Below are 15,957 nucleotides of genomic sequence, written 5' to 3' on the forward strand. Positions count from 1 at the left end.
TTACGGAATAAGTATTGTCTCACAGTGACCTATGATCTTATTTGACCAAGTGTTTTAAAACTTTTTGACAAACTTCCCAAATATCAAATTTTAATTAAAGTTCTTTTGATTTCCAGCTAATTTTGGGATACTGTAGAGGGCCCCTGAAGTATCTCAAAGAGAAATATTTAACTAGGGTTATTTGGTATGTTAAGTTAAATGTAATCATTCGTAATTCTGGTTATTGTAACCAAGTTTCTTTACCGATTACACTGTAATCAGATGTTTAACCATGCCTTTTAAGTCTTTTGTCATTTATAGATAGTTATTTTTGTACTCTGATGCTGTTACAAAACGTGCTTCATCATCAAGGAGATTCATAGAAAGGCTATGGAAGCAGTTACAACAGTTCCACATCAAGATGATAACTATGCGAGGATTCCAGCCCATACTGACTTAAAACAAGTAGCTGTCTTTCCCCTGGGGCCCCTAGATCAGGCATCCAGAGATGTTTTTACTCCCTGACAGGCAGGGTCGACACCCCTACTCAGCCTCGAAGCAGTTACAGAAGATGGACCATTGCCCCTCTGCTTCCCATAAGAATATGGGAGTGAAATCTCTGAGAGGAGAATGAAACAGGAGGGGAGGGGGCAGGGCACAGCCTTTAAAAGAATGATATAGCCCAAGGACACAACATAAACTGATTAGAACCAAATAGATCCAAGATGGCTTCCACTAGACCTTGAGCCTCAGTTTATGCTCATTGTAACACACCCGCAAGCTAAATGACACACCCACAGGTGACATGACAGTTCCAAGGCCGACCATAAAGGTCAAAAAGTGGGCGGTGGCCCTATTTCTGGAAATCCCCACCCCTTCCCCAAAATAGCTGGAATACTCCTCCCACTCATTAGCCTATGAAATTACCCACCCCTATAAAAACTGACAACCCCATACCCTGGTGCTGCTCTCGCCTTCTCAGATGGCCCACACTCTGTGGAGTGTGTTTCTCTCTAAATAAATCCACTTCTTAACTACTTTGTCTCTCACTGAATTCTTTCTGTGATGAGACATCAAGAACCTGAGCTTCATTAAGTCCTGAGACCAAGTGTGTGATCTCAGTTAAAAAAACGTGGGTTCAAGTCCCAATCTGGGTTTTGGCTGGGTTCGAGTCCTGGCATGTGGGTTCAAGTCCCAATCTGAGTTGCACGGTTTCAGCATCATTTGCAAATATTTTCTCCCAGTCCCTAGGTTGTGTTTTTGTTTTGTTTATGGTTTCCTTTGCTGTGTAAAAGTGTATAAGGTTGATTAGGCTTCATTTGTTTATTTTTGCTTTTGTTTCTATTGCCTTGGGAGCCTGACCTAAGAAAACATTGCTATGATTTATGTCAGAGAATCTTTTGCCTATGTTCTTCTAGGAGTCTTATGGTGTCATGTCTTATATTTAAGCCTTTAAGCCATTTTGAGTTCATTTTTGTGTATTGTGTGAGGGAGTGTTCTGACTTCATTGATTTACATGCAGCTTAGACAAAGATTTTAAATCACTAGCATAAATATGCTCAAAGAACTAAAGGAAACCATATCTAAAGAACTAAAGGGAAGTATAATAACAGTGTCTCACCAAATAGAGAATATCAACAAAAAGATAGAAATTTAAAAAAAACAAATTCAGGAGTTAAAATAGTTGAATATGATAAAGTTAAATAAAAAATAAAAAAATAATAGAATATGAAAATAATGTAAAGAAAATAAATATGAAATAACTGAAATGAAAATTCACTAGAGGGGCTCAACAGCAGTTCCCCATATCCTTTGTCCCACAGGATGATACTGAAACAAAAGGGTCCAGATGGCTGCAACACAAGTGGTGGAACACCCTGTTGCTGAGGAGCTGATTTCATGCTGCAGGTAAGCATTTTTATACCCTGCAGCTGTACCCTAAGGGTGAGACAGAAAGCCTCGTACCTCATCAGAATTTGGGAGATGATAAGAATCTCTCATGACAGCTTCCCATGAAGATAAAAAAGTGAGTGGGAAATGGCCTTGTAGCAGTTCTTCACAAGCTTCCCATGCTCTCATGTTCTGGGAGGATCACAAGGCTTCTGCCAAGACCTAGATAGATCAGCTGTGGTTAAGCATTACCTACAGGAACTATGAGGATCTATGCAAGGTCAAGGCACCAGCATGAAGCAGTTTCCCTATATTACCAAGATAGACCATTTTCTGGGCCATAAAATTAATCTCAATAAATGCAAAAGGATTCAGGTTATACAAATTGTTTTCTCTGGCCACAATGGAACTGAATTAGAAATTAATAACAGGAAGATCTCTGGAAAATCTCCAAATATTTGGAAACTAAGTAACACACTTCAAAATAATTCATGGATCAAAGAAGTCAGAATGGAAATTAGAAAACATTTTGAACTGAATGAAAACGAAAACTCAACATATTAGTATTTGTCAATGCCACTACCGCAGTATTCGGGGGTGAATTTATTGCATTAAATGCCTGCCTATCTTAGAAAAGAAGAACGAACTAAATAAGAAAGGTCTAAAATCTATTATCTCAGCTTCCACCATAAGAAACTAGAAAAAGAAGAGCAGGGCTTCCCTGGTGGTGCAGTGGTTGAGAATCTGCCTGCCAATGCAGGGGACACGGGTTCGAGCCCTGGTCTGGGAAGATCCCACATGCCGCAGAGCAGCTAGGCCCGTGAGCCACAAGTACTGAGCCTGCGCGTCTGGAGCCTGTGCTCCGCAACAAGAGAGGCTGCGACAGTGAGAGGCCCGCGCACCGCGATGAAGAGTGGCCCCCACTCGCCACAACTAGAGAAAGCCCACGCACAGAAACGAAGACCCAACACCGCCAAAAATAAATAAAGTGTAAAATTTAAAAAAAAAGAAAAAGAAAAGCAAAGTAAACCTAAGGTAAGCAGAAGAAAGGAAATAATAAAGATCAAAGTAGAAATCAATGAAAATAGAAAACAGAAAAACTATGGAGAAAATCAGTGAAACCAAAAGCTGGTTGACTGAGATCAACAAAACTGATAAACATGAAGACTTACAGGAAAAAAATAAAAAGGGAGAAGACACAACTTACCAATATCAGGAATGGGAGGTGACATCACTACAGATTCTACAGATACTAAAAAGGTTAAAGGAATATTATAAACAACTTTATGCCAATAAATTCCACAACTTCATTGAAATGTACAAATTCCTTGAAAGACACAAATTACCAGAGCTCACTCAAGAAGACACAGATAGCTGCCAGGGGTTGGGGAGAGGAAAGAATGGGGAGTAATTGTTTAATGGGTACAGAATTTCAATTTTGCAAGATGAAAAGGTCTGGAGATGGATGGTGGTGATGGTTATACAACAGTGTGAATGTACTTAATGCCACTTAACTGTACACTTTAAAATGGTTAAGATGGTAAACTTTATGTTATATGTATTTACCACAATTTTTTAAAAAAATAGAAAACTTAATAGCCTTATATTTATTAAATAAATAAATAAACTTTATACTTAAAACCCTTCCTGGAACTTCCCTGGTGGCACAGTGGTTAAGAATCTGCCTGCCAATGCAGGGGACATGGGTTCGAGCCCTGGCCCGGGAAGATCCCACATGCCGTGGAGTAACTAAGCCCGTGTGCTACAACTACTGAGCCTGCACTCTAGAGTCCACGAGCCACAACTACTGAAGCCTGCGTGCCTAGAGCCTGTGCTCCGCAACAAGAGAAGCCACTGTGATGAGAAGTCCGTGCACCGCAATGAAGAGTAGCTCCTGCTCGCCGCAACTAGAGAAAGCCTGTGTGCAGCAATGAAGACCCAACACAGCCAAAAAATAAATAAATTTATAAAAAACAAAACAAAACAAAACAACAAAAAAACAAAAACCCTTCCTACAAAGAAGACTTCAGGCCCAGATGGTATCACTGTCGAATTCTTTTTTTTTAATTTAAAAAAATTTTTCACTGGTGAATTCTATCATGCATTTAAGGAAGAAATAATATCAACTCTACATAAATTCTTGCAAAAATTTGAATATTTCCCAGCCCATTCTATGGGACCAGCATTACTCTGATACCAAAATCAGATAGACATTACAAAAAAAGAAAACTAATATCCCTTATGAATACAGGTACAAAAATTCTAAACATAATTTTAACAAATTGATTCCAACAATATATTATAAGGATAATACATCATGACCATGTGGAGTTTATCCCTGGAATGCAGGGTTGCTTTAACATTCAAAAAATCAATCAATGTAACTTCTCATACTAACAAACAACAAAAGAAAAAAAAAACGTGATCATCTCAATGGATGCAGAAAAAGAAGTTGATAAAATTAAACATGATTTCCTGATAAAACTCTCAGGAAAGTAGGAATAGAAAATAACTTCCTCAACCTCATAAAGAGCATCTGTGTAACAGGTATATTAAAAACACTCATTGCCACTAATTATCAGGGAAATGCAAATCAGTACCACAATGAAATATCACATCACACCTGTCAGGATGACTATTATCAAAAAACCAAGAGACAACATGTGTTGGTGAGGATGTGGAGACATTGGAACCCTTGCACACTGTTGGTAGGAATGCAAAATGGTGCAGCCACTGCAGAAAACATAATGGATTTTCCTCAAAAAATTAAAAATGGGGGGGGGGGAATTCCCTGGTGGTCCAGTGGTTAAGACTTCATGCTTCCACTGCAGGGGGCACAGGTTCGATCCCTGGTTGGGGAACTAAGATCCCCACATGCATGCAGTGGCAGCCAAAAAAAATTAAAAAAATAAAAAATAGAACTACCATATGATCCAGCAATTCCACTCCTGGGTATATATCCAAAGGAATTGAAATCAGGATTTCTTAGAGATATCAGCACTCCCATGTTCATTGCTGCACTATTCACAATAGCCAAGGTATGGAAACAACCTAAATGTCCATTGAAAGAAGAATAAACAAAGAAAATGTAGTATGTACATACAATAGAATACTATTTAGCTCTAAAGAGGAAGGAATTATTGAAATATGCAACAACATGAATGGACCTCGAGGACATTTTGCTAAGTGAAATAAGCCAGACACCTTATGTGAGGTATCTAAAATAGTCAAATTCATAAAATCAAAGACTAGAATGGTGGTCAACAGGGGCTGATTTAGAAGGGGAAATGGGGAGTTATTAATCAACAGGAATAAAGTTTCAGTTAGGTAAGATTAATAAGCTCTAGAGATTTGCTATACAATATTATACCTATAGTCAACAATAATGTATTATATACTTAAAATTTGTTAAGAGCATAGATCTCATGTTTAGTGTTCTCATCACAATAAGATTAAAAAATAAATAAAAGCTCCTTGGAAGAAAAAAAAAAGATATGTGGATTGGCTAAACTATTTTGGAAGCCTTCTGCATTTTTCATTAATAGGCATGAGAGTCTAGTTGTGACCATGGCCTCTGTCCTTAGAGACATTGCCCAAGGTTTGACCCTGAAACAGATCCACTTCTGCCGTTTTCCTGTGAAAGCAGTTCGTAACTGGTGCTTACATCATAAGCCCCTGGGGGGTTCATTATAACAGAATGCTGGTTCCTATCCCCAGAATGTCAAATTCATTAGGTCCAGGAAGAGTCTGAGAATTTGCATTTCTACCCTGTTTTCAGGTGATGCTGCTGCTGCTGGTCTGGGGTCCACACTTTGAGAATCACTGGTTGCCTGATACCACGAAGTAACAGAACTCTGCCCCTGGAGTATTGTCCTAACTTCCTCAAGGGAACCCTTGATTCAAGGTATGGCCAGAGTCCCTAGAAGGACAGGAAGCTGGGATTTTGCCGTGTTTATAAACAGGTTTATGGTTAGCATGTATTGAGCCTGCTTGGTAATAAATGTTTGTTTAATAAATGACAAGTACGTTGGAGAGAGAGAAAAAAAAAACCCCTGCAGCTAACATTGTACTTAATGGTGAAAGACTGAATGCTTTCCCTCTAAAACCAAGAAGAAGACAGATACCTACTCTCACTACTGCTATTTTATATTGTACTGAATATTCTGGTCAGTGCATAAAAGGCAAGAAGAAGTAAAAGGCAATCTGAATTGGAAAGAAATAAACCTGTCTTTATTTGCAGAAACATGATTATCTAGTAGAAAACCCAATGGAATCTATAAAAAAGCAAATAAAATTAATGATAGTTTAGCAAGGTTGCAGGATACAAGATCAATGTACAAGAATCAATTGTATTTCTATACATTAGCAATGAACGATTGGAATTTTTATTTAAAAATAATATGTACATTCAAAGAAAGATAGACAAGATGAAAAGGCAGAGGGCTATGTACTAGATGAAGGAACACGATAAAACTCCAGAAAGACAACTAAATGAAGTGGAGATAGGCAACCTTCCAGAAAAAGAATTCAGAATAATGATAGTGAAGATGATCCAGGACCTTGGAAAAAGAATGGAGGCAAAGATCGAGAAGATGCAAGAAATGTTTAACAAAGACCTAGAAGAATTGAAGAACAAACAAACGGAGATGAACAGTACAATAACTGAAATGAAAACTACACTAGAAGGAATCAATAGCAGAATAACTGAGGCAGAAGAACAGATAAGTGACCTGGAAGACAGAATGGTGCAATTCACTGCTGTGGAACAGAATAAAGAAAAAAGAATGAAAAGAAATGAAGACAGCCTAAGAGACCTCTGGGACAACATTAAACGCAACAACATTCACATTATAGGGGTCCCAGAAGGAGAAGAGAGAGAAAGGACCAGAGAAAATATTTGAAGAGATTATAGTCGAAAACTTCCCTAACATGGGAAAGGAAATAGCCACCCAAGTCCAGGAAGCACAGCGAGTCCCACACAGGATAAACCCAAGGAAAAACACGCTGAGACACATAGTAATCAAATTGGCAAAAATTAAAGACAAAGAAAAATTATTGAAAGCAGCAAGGGAAAAACGACAAATAACATACAAGGGAACTCCCATAAGGTTAACAGCTGATTTCTCAGCAGAATCTCTACAAGACAGAAGGGAGTGGCATGATATACTTAAAGTGATGAAAGGGAAGAACCTACAACCAAGATTACTCTACCCGGCAAGGGTCTCATTCAGATTCGATGGAGAAATCAAAAGCTTTACAGACAAGCAAAAGCTAAGAGAATTCAGCACCACCAAACCAGCCCTACAACAAATGCTAAAGGAACTTCTCTAAGTGGGAAACACAAGACAAGAAAAGAACCTACAAAAAGAAACCCAGAACAATTAAGAAAATGGTCATAGGAACATGCATATCGATAATTACCTTAAACGTGAATGGATTAAAGGCTCCAACCAAAAGACACAGGCTTGCTGTATGGATACAAAAACAAGACCCATCTATATGCTGTCTACAAGAGACCCACTTCAGACCTAGGGACACATACAGACTGAAAGTGAGGGGATGGAGAAAGATATTCCATGCAAATGGAAATCAAAAGAAAGCTGGAGTAGCTATACTTATATCAGATAAAATAGACTTTAAAATAAAGAATGTTACAAGAGACAAGGAAGGACTACATAATGATCAGGGGATCAATCCAAGAAGAAGATATAACAATTATAAATATATATGCACCCAACATAGGAGCACCTCAATACATAAGGCAACTGCTAATAGCTATAAAAGAGGAAATCGACAGTAACACAATAATAGTGGGGGATTTTAACACCTCACTTACACCAATGGACAGATCATCCAAAATGAAAATAAATAAGGAAACAGAAGCTTTAAATGACACAATAGACCAGATAGATTTAATTGATATTTATAGGACATTCCATCCAAAAAAGCAGATTACACTTTCTTCTCAAGTGCGCATGGAACATTATCCAGGATAGATCACATCTTGGGTCACAAATCAAGCCTCAGTAAATTTAAGAAAGTTGCAATCATATCAAGCATCTTTTCTGACCACAATGCTATGAGATTAGAAATGAATTACAGGGAAAAAAATGTAAGAAACACAAACACATGGAGGCTAAACAATACGTTACTAAATAACCAAGAGATCACTGAAGAAATCAAAGAGGAAATCAAAAAATACCTAGAGACAAATGACAATGAAAACACGACGATCCAAAACCTATGGGATGCAGCAAAAGCAGTTCTAAGAGGGAAGTTTACAGCTATACAAGCCTACCTCAAGAAAAAAGAAAAATCTCAAATAAACAATCTAATCTTACACCTAAACGAACTGGAGAAAGAAGAACAAACAAAACCCAAAGTTAGCAGAAGGAAAGAAATCATAAAGATCAGAGCAGAAATAAATGAAATAGAACCAAAGAAAACAATAGCAAAGATCAATAAAACTAAAAGCTGGTTCTTTGAGAAGATAAACAAAATTGATAAACCATTAGCCAGACTCATCAAGAAAAAGAGGGAGAGGACTCAAATCAGTAAAATTAGAAATGAAAAAGGAGAAGTTACAACAGACACCGCAGAAATATGAAGCATCCTAAGAGACTACTACAAGCAACTCTATGCCAATAAAATCGACTACCTGGAAGAAATGGACAAATTCTTAGAAAGATATAACCTTCCAAGGCTAAACCAGAAAGAAATATAAAATACCAACAGACCAATCACAAGTAATGAAATTGAAACTGTGTTTAAAAATCTTCCAACAAACAAAAGTCCAGGGTGAGATGGCTTCACATGTGAATTCTATCAAACATTTAGAGAAGAGCTAACATCCATCCTTCTCAAACTCTTCCGAAAAATTGTGGAGGAAGGAACACTCCCAAACTCATTCTATGAGGCCACCATCACCCTGATACCAAAACCAGACAAAGATACTACAAAAAAGAAAATTACAGGCCAATATCACTGATGAATATAGATGCAAAAATTCTCAACAAAATACTAGCAAACAGAATCCAACACCACATTAAAAGGATCATACACCATGATCAAGTGGGATTTATCCCAGGGATGCAAGGATTCTTCAATATATGCAAATGAATCAATGTGATACACCATATTAACAAATTGAAGAATAAAAACCATATGATCATCTCAATAGATGCAGAAAAAGCTTTTGACAAAATTCAACACCCATTTATGATAAAAACTCTCCAGAAAGTGGGCATAGAGGGAACCTACCTCAACATAATAAAGGCCATATACGACAAACCCACAGCAAACATCATTCTCAATGGTGAAAAACTGAAAGCATTTCCTCTAAGATCAGGAACAAGACAATGATGTCTACTCTCACCAGTATTATTCAAAATAGTTTTGGAAGTCCTAGCCATGGCAATCAAAGAAGAAGAAGAAATAAAAGGAATACAAACAACAGATACAAAAGACCTGTATGCAGAAAACTATAAGACACTGATGAAAGAAATTAAAGATGATACCAACAGATGGAGAGATATACCATGTTCTTGGATTGGAAGAATCAATATTGTGAAAATGACTATACTACCTAAAGCAATCTACAGATTCATTGCAACCCCTATCAAACTACCAATGGCATTTTTTACGGAACTAGAACAAAAAATCTTAAAATTTGTATGGAGACACAAAAGACCCCAAACAGCCAAAGCAGTCTTGAGCGAAAAAAAACGGAGCCGGAGGAATCAGACTCCCTGACTTCAGACTATACTACAAAGCTACAGTAATCAAGACAATATGGTACTGGCTCAAAAACAGAAACACAGATCAATGGAACAAGATAGAAAGCCCAGAGATAAACCCACGCACCTATGGTCAAGTAATCTATGACAAAGGAGGCAAGGATATACAATGGAGAAAAGACAGTCTCTTCAGTAAGTGGTGCTGGGAAAACTGGACAGCTACATGTAAAAGAATGAAATTAGAACACTCCCTAACACCATACACAAAAATAAACTCAAAATGGATTCGAGACCTAAATGTAAGACCGGACACTATAAAATTCTTAGTGGAAAACGTAGGAAGAACACTCTTTGACATAAATCACAGCAAGATCTTTTTTGATCCAGCTCCTAGAGTAATGGAAATAAAAACAAAAATAAACAAATGGGACCTAATGAAACTTCAAAGCTTTTGCACAGCAAAGGAAACCATAAACAAGTTGAAAAGACAAGGGAGGGTGGGAGGGAGGGAGATGCAAGAGGGAAGAGATATGGGAACATGTATATGTATAACTGATTCACTTTGTTATAAAGCAGAAACTAACACACCATTGTAAAGCAATTATACTCCAATAAAGATGTTTAAAAAAAAAAAAAGATGAAAAGACAACCCTCAGAATGGGAGAAAATATTTGCAAACGAATCAATGGACAAAGGATTAATCTCCAAAATGTATAAACAGCTCATGCAGCTCAATATTAAAGAAACAAACACCCCAATCCAAAAATGGGCAGAAGACCTAAATAGACATTTCTCCAAAGAAGACATACAGATGGCCAAGAAGCACATGAAAAGCTGCTCAACATCACTAATTATTAGAGAAATGCACATCAAAACTATAATGAGGTATCACCTCACACCAGTTAGAATGGGCATCATCAGAAAATCTACAAACAACAAATGCTGGAGAGGGTGTGGAGAAAAGGGAACCCTCTTGCACTGTTGGTGGGAATGTAAATTGATACAGTCACTATGGAGAACAGTATGGAGGTTCCTTAAAAAACTGAAAATAGAATTACCATATGATCCAGCAATCCCACTACTGGGCATATACCCAGAGAAAACCATAATTCAAAAAGACACATGCGCCCCAATGTTCATTGCAGCAGTATTTACAATAGCCAGGTCATGGAAGCAACCTAGATGCCCATCGACAGACGAATGGATAAAGAAGAAGTGGTACATATATACAATGGAATATTACTCAGCCATAAAAAGGAACGAAATTGAGTCATTTGTTGAGGCGTGGATGGATCTAGAGACTGTCATACAGAGTGAAGTAAGTCAGAAAGAGAAAAACAAATATCGTATATTAACACATGTATGTGGAACCTAGAAAAATGGTACAGATGAACCGGTTTGCAGGGCAGAAGTTGAGACACAGATGTAGAGAACAAACATATGGACACCAAGGGGGGAAAGCAGCGGGGGGGTGGTGGTGGTGGTGGTGTGCTGAATTGGGCGATTGAGATTGACATGTATACAGTCATGTGTATAAAATTGATGACTAATAAGGACCTGCTGTATAAAAAATTAAAATAAAATTCAAAAATTAAAAAAAATATGTACAATAATATCAAGAAATATGAAACACTTAGGGATAAATCTGACAAAAGATTTATCCTTTTTTTCTTCAATACAAAACTTATACACCGAAGACTACAAGAACTGCTGAGACAAATTAAGGAAGACCTGTATAAATGGACCTTGTTCATGGGTTGGAAGGCTAAATGTTATTAACATGTTAGTTCTTCCCAAATTGATCTATAGATTTGATCCAATCCCAGTAGGCTCTTTTGTAGTAGAAACTGACAAAAAAAATTCTAAAATTCATATGGAAATGTAAAAGACCTAGAATAGCCAAAGCAACTCTGCAAAAGCATAACAAAGTTGCAGGGCTAATCCTACCTGATTTCAAGAATCATTATAGGACTTCCCTGGTGGTGCAGTGGTTAAGAATCCACCTGCCAATGCAGGAGACACAGGTTCAAGCCCTGGTCCAGGAAGATCCCACATGCCACAGAGCAACTAAGCCCATGCACCACAACTATTGAGCGTGCGCTCTAGAGCCCACGAGCCACAACTACTGAGCCCGCACGCCTAGAGCCCATGCTTCGCAACAAGGGAAGCCACCACGATGAGAAGCCCGCGCACAGCAATGAAGAGTAGCCCCCGCTCTCCGCAACTAGAGATAGCCTGCGCGCAGCAACGAAGACCCAACGCAGCCGAAAATAAATTAATTAATTTTAAAAAAAGAATCATTATAAAGCTATAGTTATCAATACAGCATGATACTGGCATACAGATAGACAAATATATCAATAGAACAAAACAGAGTCCAGAAATCAATCCAAAAATATGTGGACAACAGATCTTTTTCTTTTCTTTGTGGTGGATAACTAATTTTTGAAAAAGCGGAAAGCAATGCAGTGGAGGAAGGGTAGTCTCTTCAACAAATGGTGCTGGAACAGTTGGATATCCATACCCAAAAGAATGAGCCTGGTTCCATACCTCCCACCACACACAAAAATTAATTCAAAATAGATTAAAGACCTAAACATATAATCTAAAACTATAAAACTTCTAGAAAACCTTTGTGATCTTGGATTAGGCGAAGATTTCTTAGATATGACATCAAAAGGACAATCCAGAAAGAACAAATTCATAAATTTGACTTCATCAAAATTGAACATTTCTGCTTTTCAAAAGACATTAAGAGAATGAAAAGACAAGCCACAGACTGGGAGAAAATACTTGCAAAGCACGTATCTGATAAAGTATCTGTATCTAGAATATATAAGAACTGCTTTTTGAAAACAGTTTATTAATAGGATATGGCAAAAACAAAAGGGGTGGTGTATCTGTAATTTTCATAAAGATTCTTAAAGCGCTTTTTTTAAATAAATGTTTGCTTATTTTTTATTTATTTATTTATTTATTTATGGCTGTGTTGGGTCTTCGTTTCTGTGCGAGGGCTTTCTCTAGTTGTGGCAAGCGGGGGCCACTCTTCATCGCGGTGCACGGGCCTCTCACTATCGCGGCCTCTCTTGTTGCGGAGCACAGGCTCCAGACGCGCAGGCTCAGTCATTGTGGCTCACGGGCCCAGCTGCTCCGCGGCATGTGGGATCTCCCCAAACCAGGGCTCGAACCCGTGTCCTCTGCATTGGCAGGCAGATTCTCAACCACTGCGCCACCAGGGAAGCCCAAAAGCACTTTTTTTTTAAAGAATCAGGTTTATTTTTTTAGAGCAGTTTTAGATTCATAGCAAAACTGAGTAGAAAATACACCCCTGCCCCTACCTCCATGCACATCTTCCCCCACTATTGACATCTCGCACCACGGTGGTACATTTATTACAATCAATGAACCTACATTTATTGACAATAGTACATCATTGTCACCAAAAGTCCCTAGTTTACATTAGGGTTCACGCTTTGTGTTGCACATTCTGTGGGTTTTCACAAATGTATGACACATGTCAACCATTAGAGTAGCATACAAAGTAGTTTCATTGCTGTAAAATCCTCTGTGCTCTGCCTATTCATCCCTCCCTTACTCTCTAACTCCTGGCAACCACTTTTTACTGTCTCCATAGTATTGACCTTTCCAGAATGAATGTCATATTGTTGGAAACATTCAGTATGTAGCGTTTTCAGATTGATTTCTTTCACTTAGTAATATGCATTTAAGTTTCCTTTCATGGCTATATAGCTCATTTCTTTTTAGCACTGAATAATATTCTATTGTCTGGATGTACCACAGTTTATTTATCCATTCACCTACTGAAGGACAATTGTGGTTGCTTCCAAGTTTTGGCACTTATGAATAAAGCTGCTATAAATATCCATGTGCACGTTTTTGTGTGGATATGTTTTCAGCTCCTTTGGGTAAATATCAAGGAGCGTGATTGCTGGATCATATGGTAAGAGTATGTTTAGTTTTTTAAGAAATGGCCAGATGGTCTTCCAGAGTGGCTGTACCATTTTGCATTCCTACCAGCAATGAATGAAAGTTCCTGTTGTTCCACATCCTCACCAGTATTTGGTATTGTCAGTGTGTTGGATTTTTGCCATTCTCATAGGTGTGTAGTGGTAGCTCATTGTTGTTTTATTTTTTTTTTATTGTTGTTTTTAATTTGCAATTCCCCAAGGACTTAAAGCACTTTTGAAGACAAGGATGGGATGAGGTTATAAGGAAAATCAGTACTACCAAAAGATTAGTGAGCAAAGTTGTGGCATTTAGTCCTCTTCTGAGATGCTGTGGGGGAACAGGATATATTTAGTGCCTCTCCTCTTTAGCTGGTGGTGTCTGTTTTCAGACAATAACTCTTCCAGAGAAGCGGTTAAAGATCGGGGGTGGGGTGGGGTGGGATGTGGAAGTCAGGTGCTGAGGGTGCCTCCGAGGCCTGGGAAGGAAGTTGCTTCCCAAGTTTGAGGCAATGCCTCAAAGTACCACACTGGCACTGACAGAGAAGTAAGCCTTCCAGGAAGTTCCAGCAGCCCCACTGGGCAGCCAGTGGGAGAGTCAGTTCCCGACAGTGGAAATCAGCCAGACTGACCAAAGCACTTGAGGGGCAGCTGTATTTAATGTGGCTGTGGGGGTGGGGGTGGCATCAGCAGGCAGTCTCTGGCAGTGGCTGCATGAAGACTTATGATTGTCACCTCAGTCAGAACATTGCATGTGGCCCTCAAAGCACCATAGTACCTCTCGGACCTGACCTACATCCCCTCTCCCTCATTTACTCCCCTGCAGCCACACTGGCTTCACTATTCCTCAAACACACCAGCAATGGTGCCACCACAGGGCCTTTGCACTTTCTGTTTCCCGACTCAGACCACTCTCCAGATAGCTGCATGACTCTCCCTCACTTCTTCATATATTTGCTCAAATGTCACCTTTGTAGTAAAGCCTTCCCTGGCCATCCTATGAATACTGCCCACTCTGGATCCCCTTTACCCTGCTGTACTTTCTCCCTGCTCCCCCCGCCACCAGCCCCATGGCTGTTAGCATCTTCTAACATACTGGATAATTTACTTCTTATGCTTATTGTCTCTCAGCCCCACTGGAATGTCAGCTCCACAAGGACAAGGATCTTTGTTTTGTTCATGGTGTTTTTTAAATCTTCAGTAGCTAGAATCATGCCTGGCATAGAATGGAGACTCAATACTTGTTGAATGAATGATTTACCCTTTACTGTATCCCTAGCATGCAGAATAGTATCTGGCATACAGTAGGGGTTCAACAGATGCCTGCTGAATGAATTGGAGCAATAGGGGTAACCTGGTGAGGACGTAGCTTTCCAAGTTGTTGGATACTTTCTCTCTCTGCTTGATGCTACAAACATAGAGATTAAGAGGCCCCAGTGTGGGAGTGGAGGGGAGCATTCCCCGGCTGAGGAAGCAACGTCAGAAATGAAGGGCCTACCTGTATATTTCTGCCACCAAGCTCAGCCCCACGCAGTAGTCCCAATCACCCAAATAATTCACTTCTCTCTCAAAAGGCAGAGAAGCTGCTTCTTGAGTCTGCTGCCACACATTCCTGGTTCAGTGTCTGGACAGTTTTTTAACAGAGGTTGCACCCTGCCAGGGAAACTTTTGGAGACTTGGCAGAAGAGGCAGATGCTTTTTCACCCACATCTTGCCCAGACCCTGTGATGTGGAAGAAGCCAGTCTGGACAAATTGTACGGGTCATGGTCTCCGGCTTGTGAGTGGTCTGTGGAGAGTTCATGGGCTCACAGAAGCTGTCGTTGCAGTAACCACTGCCGAAGGGGCAACACTGGCAGCAAGCACAGCAGCCGAGAAAACTGCACAGACTCAAAGGGTATTTGTACACAGTGAACAAGGGGCAGATTGGGAAAGCTTCCTGATATTGTCTACGCTTCCCGGAATGTAAGGAGCCCTGTCCTCAAACTGAGGGATCAGGAGGGATCCTCTCAGGGGAAGCATGTAAAGCCCCGATGATCTGCCCCGGGGGGACCAGGTGCTCTGCCCAGGGCTAGGCTTTCTGGACACAGCGCCGTATGCAAGAACTTCAGGCCCCATTTCCAAAGGCAGGCTCAGGAGAAACATTAACTCCAGGAAATCAGATCTGATGAAAGATCTGTTTTAAGTGTCATGGCGCACAGAGGAGATGGAGGGATTTGTCTGAAACTGCCAGGTTATGCCACGTTGCAGGGCAGACACATGGGACCAGGGCCATTCCCCGAGGAGCTTTCTGTCCTTCTCAAGGGCATTACCAAGATGGATTTATTATGATTTGGAGAAAGGAGGCGGCCTTCTTGACTGGGTGAAGCACGTAACAGCATAGGAAACT

Source organism: Eubalaena glacialis, chromosome X, assembly GCF_028564815.1.
Source record: "Eubalaena glacialis isolate mEubGla1 chromosome X, mEubGla1.1.hap2.+ XY, whole genome shotgun sequence".
Lineage (NCBI taxonomy): Eukaryota > Metazoa > Chordata > Mammalia > Artiodactyla > Balaenidae > Eubalaena > Eubalaena glacialis.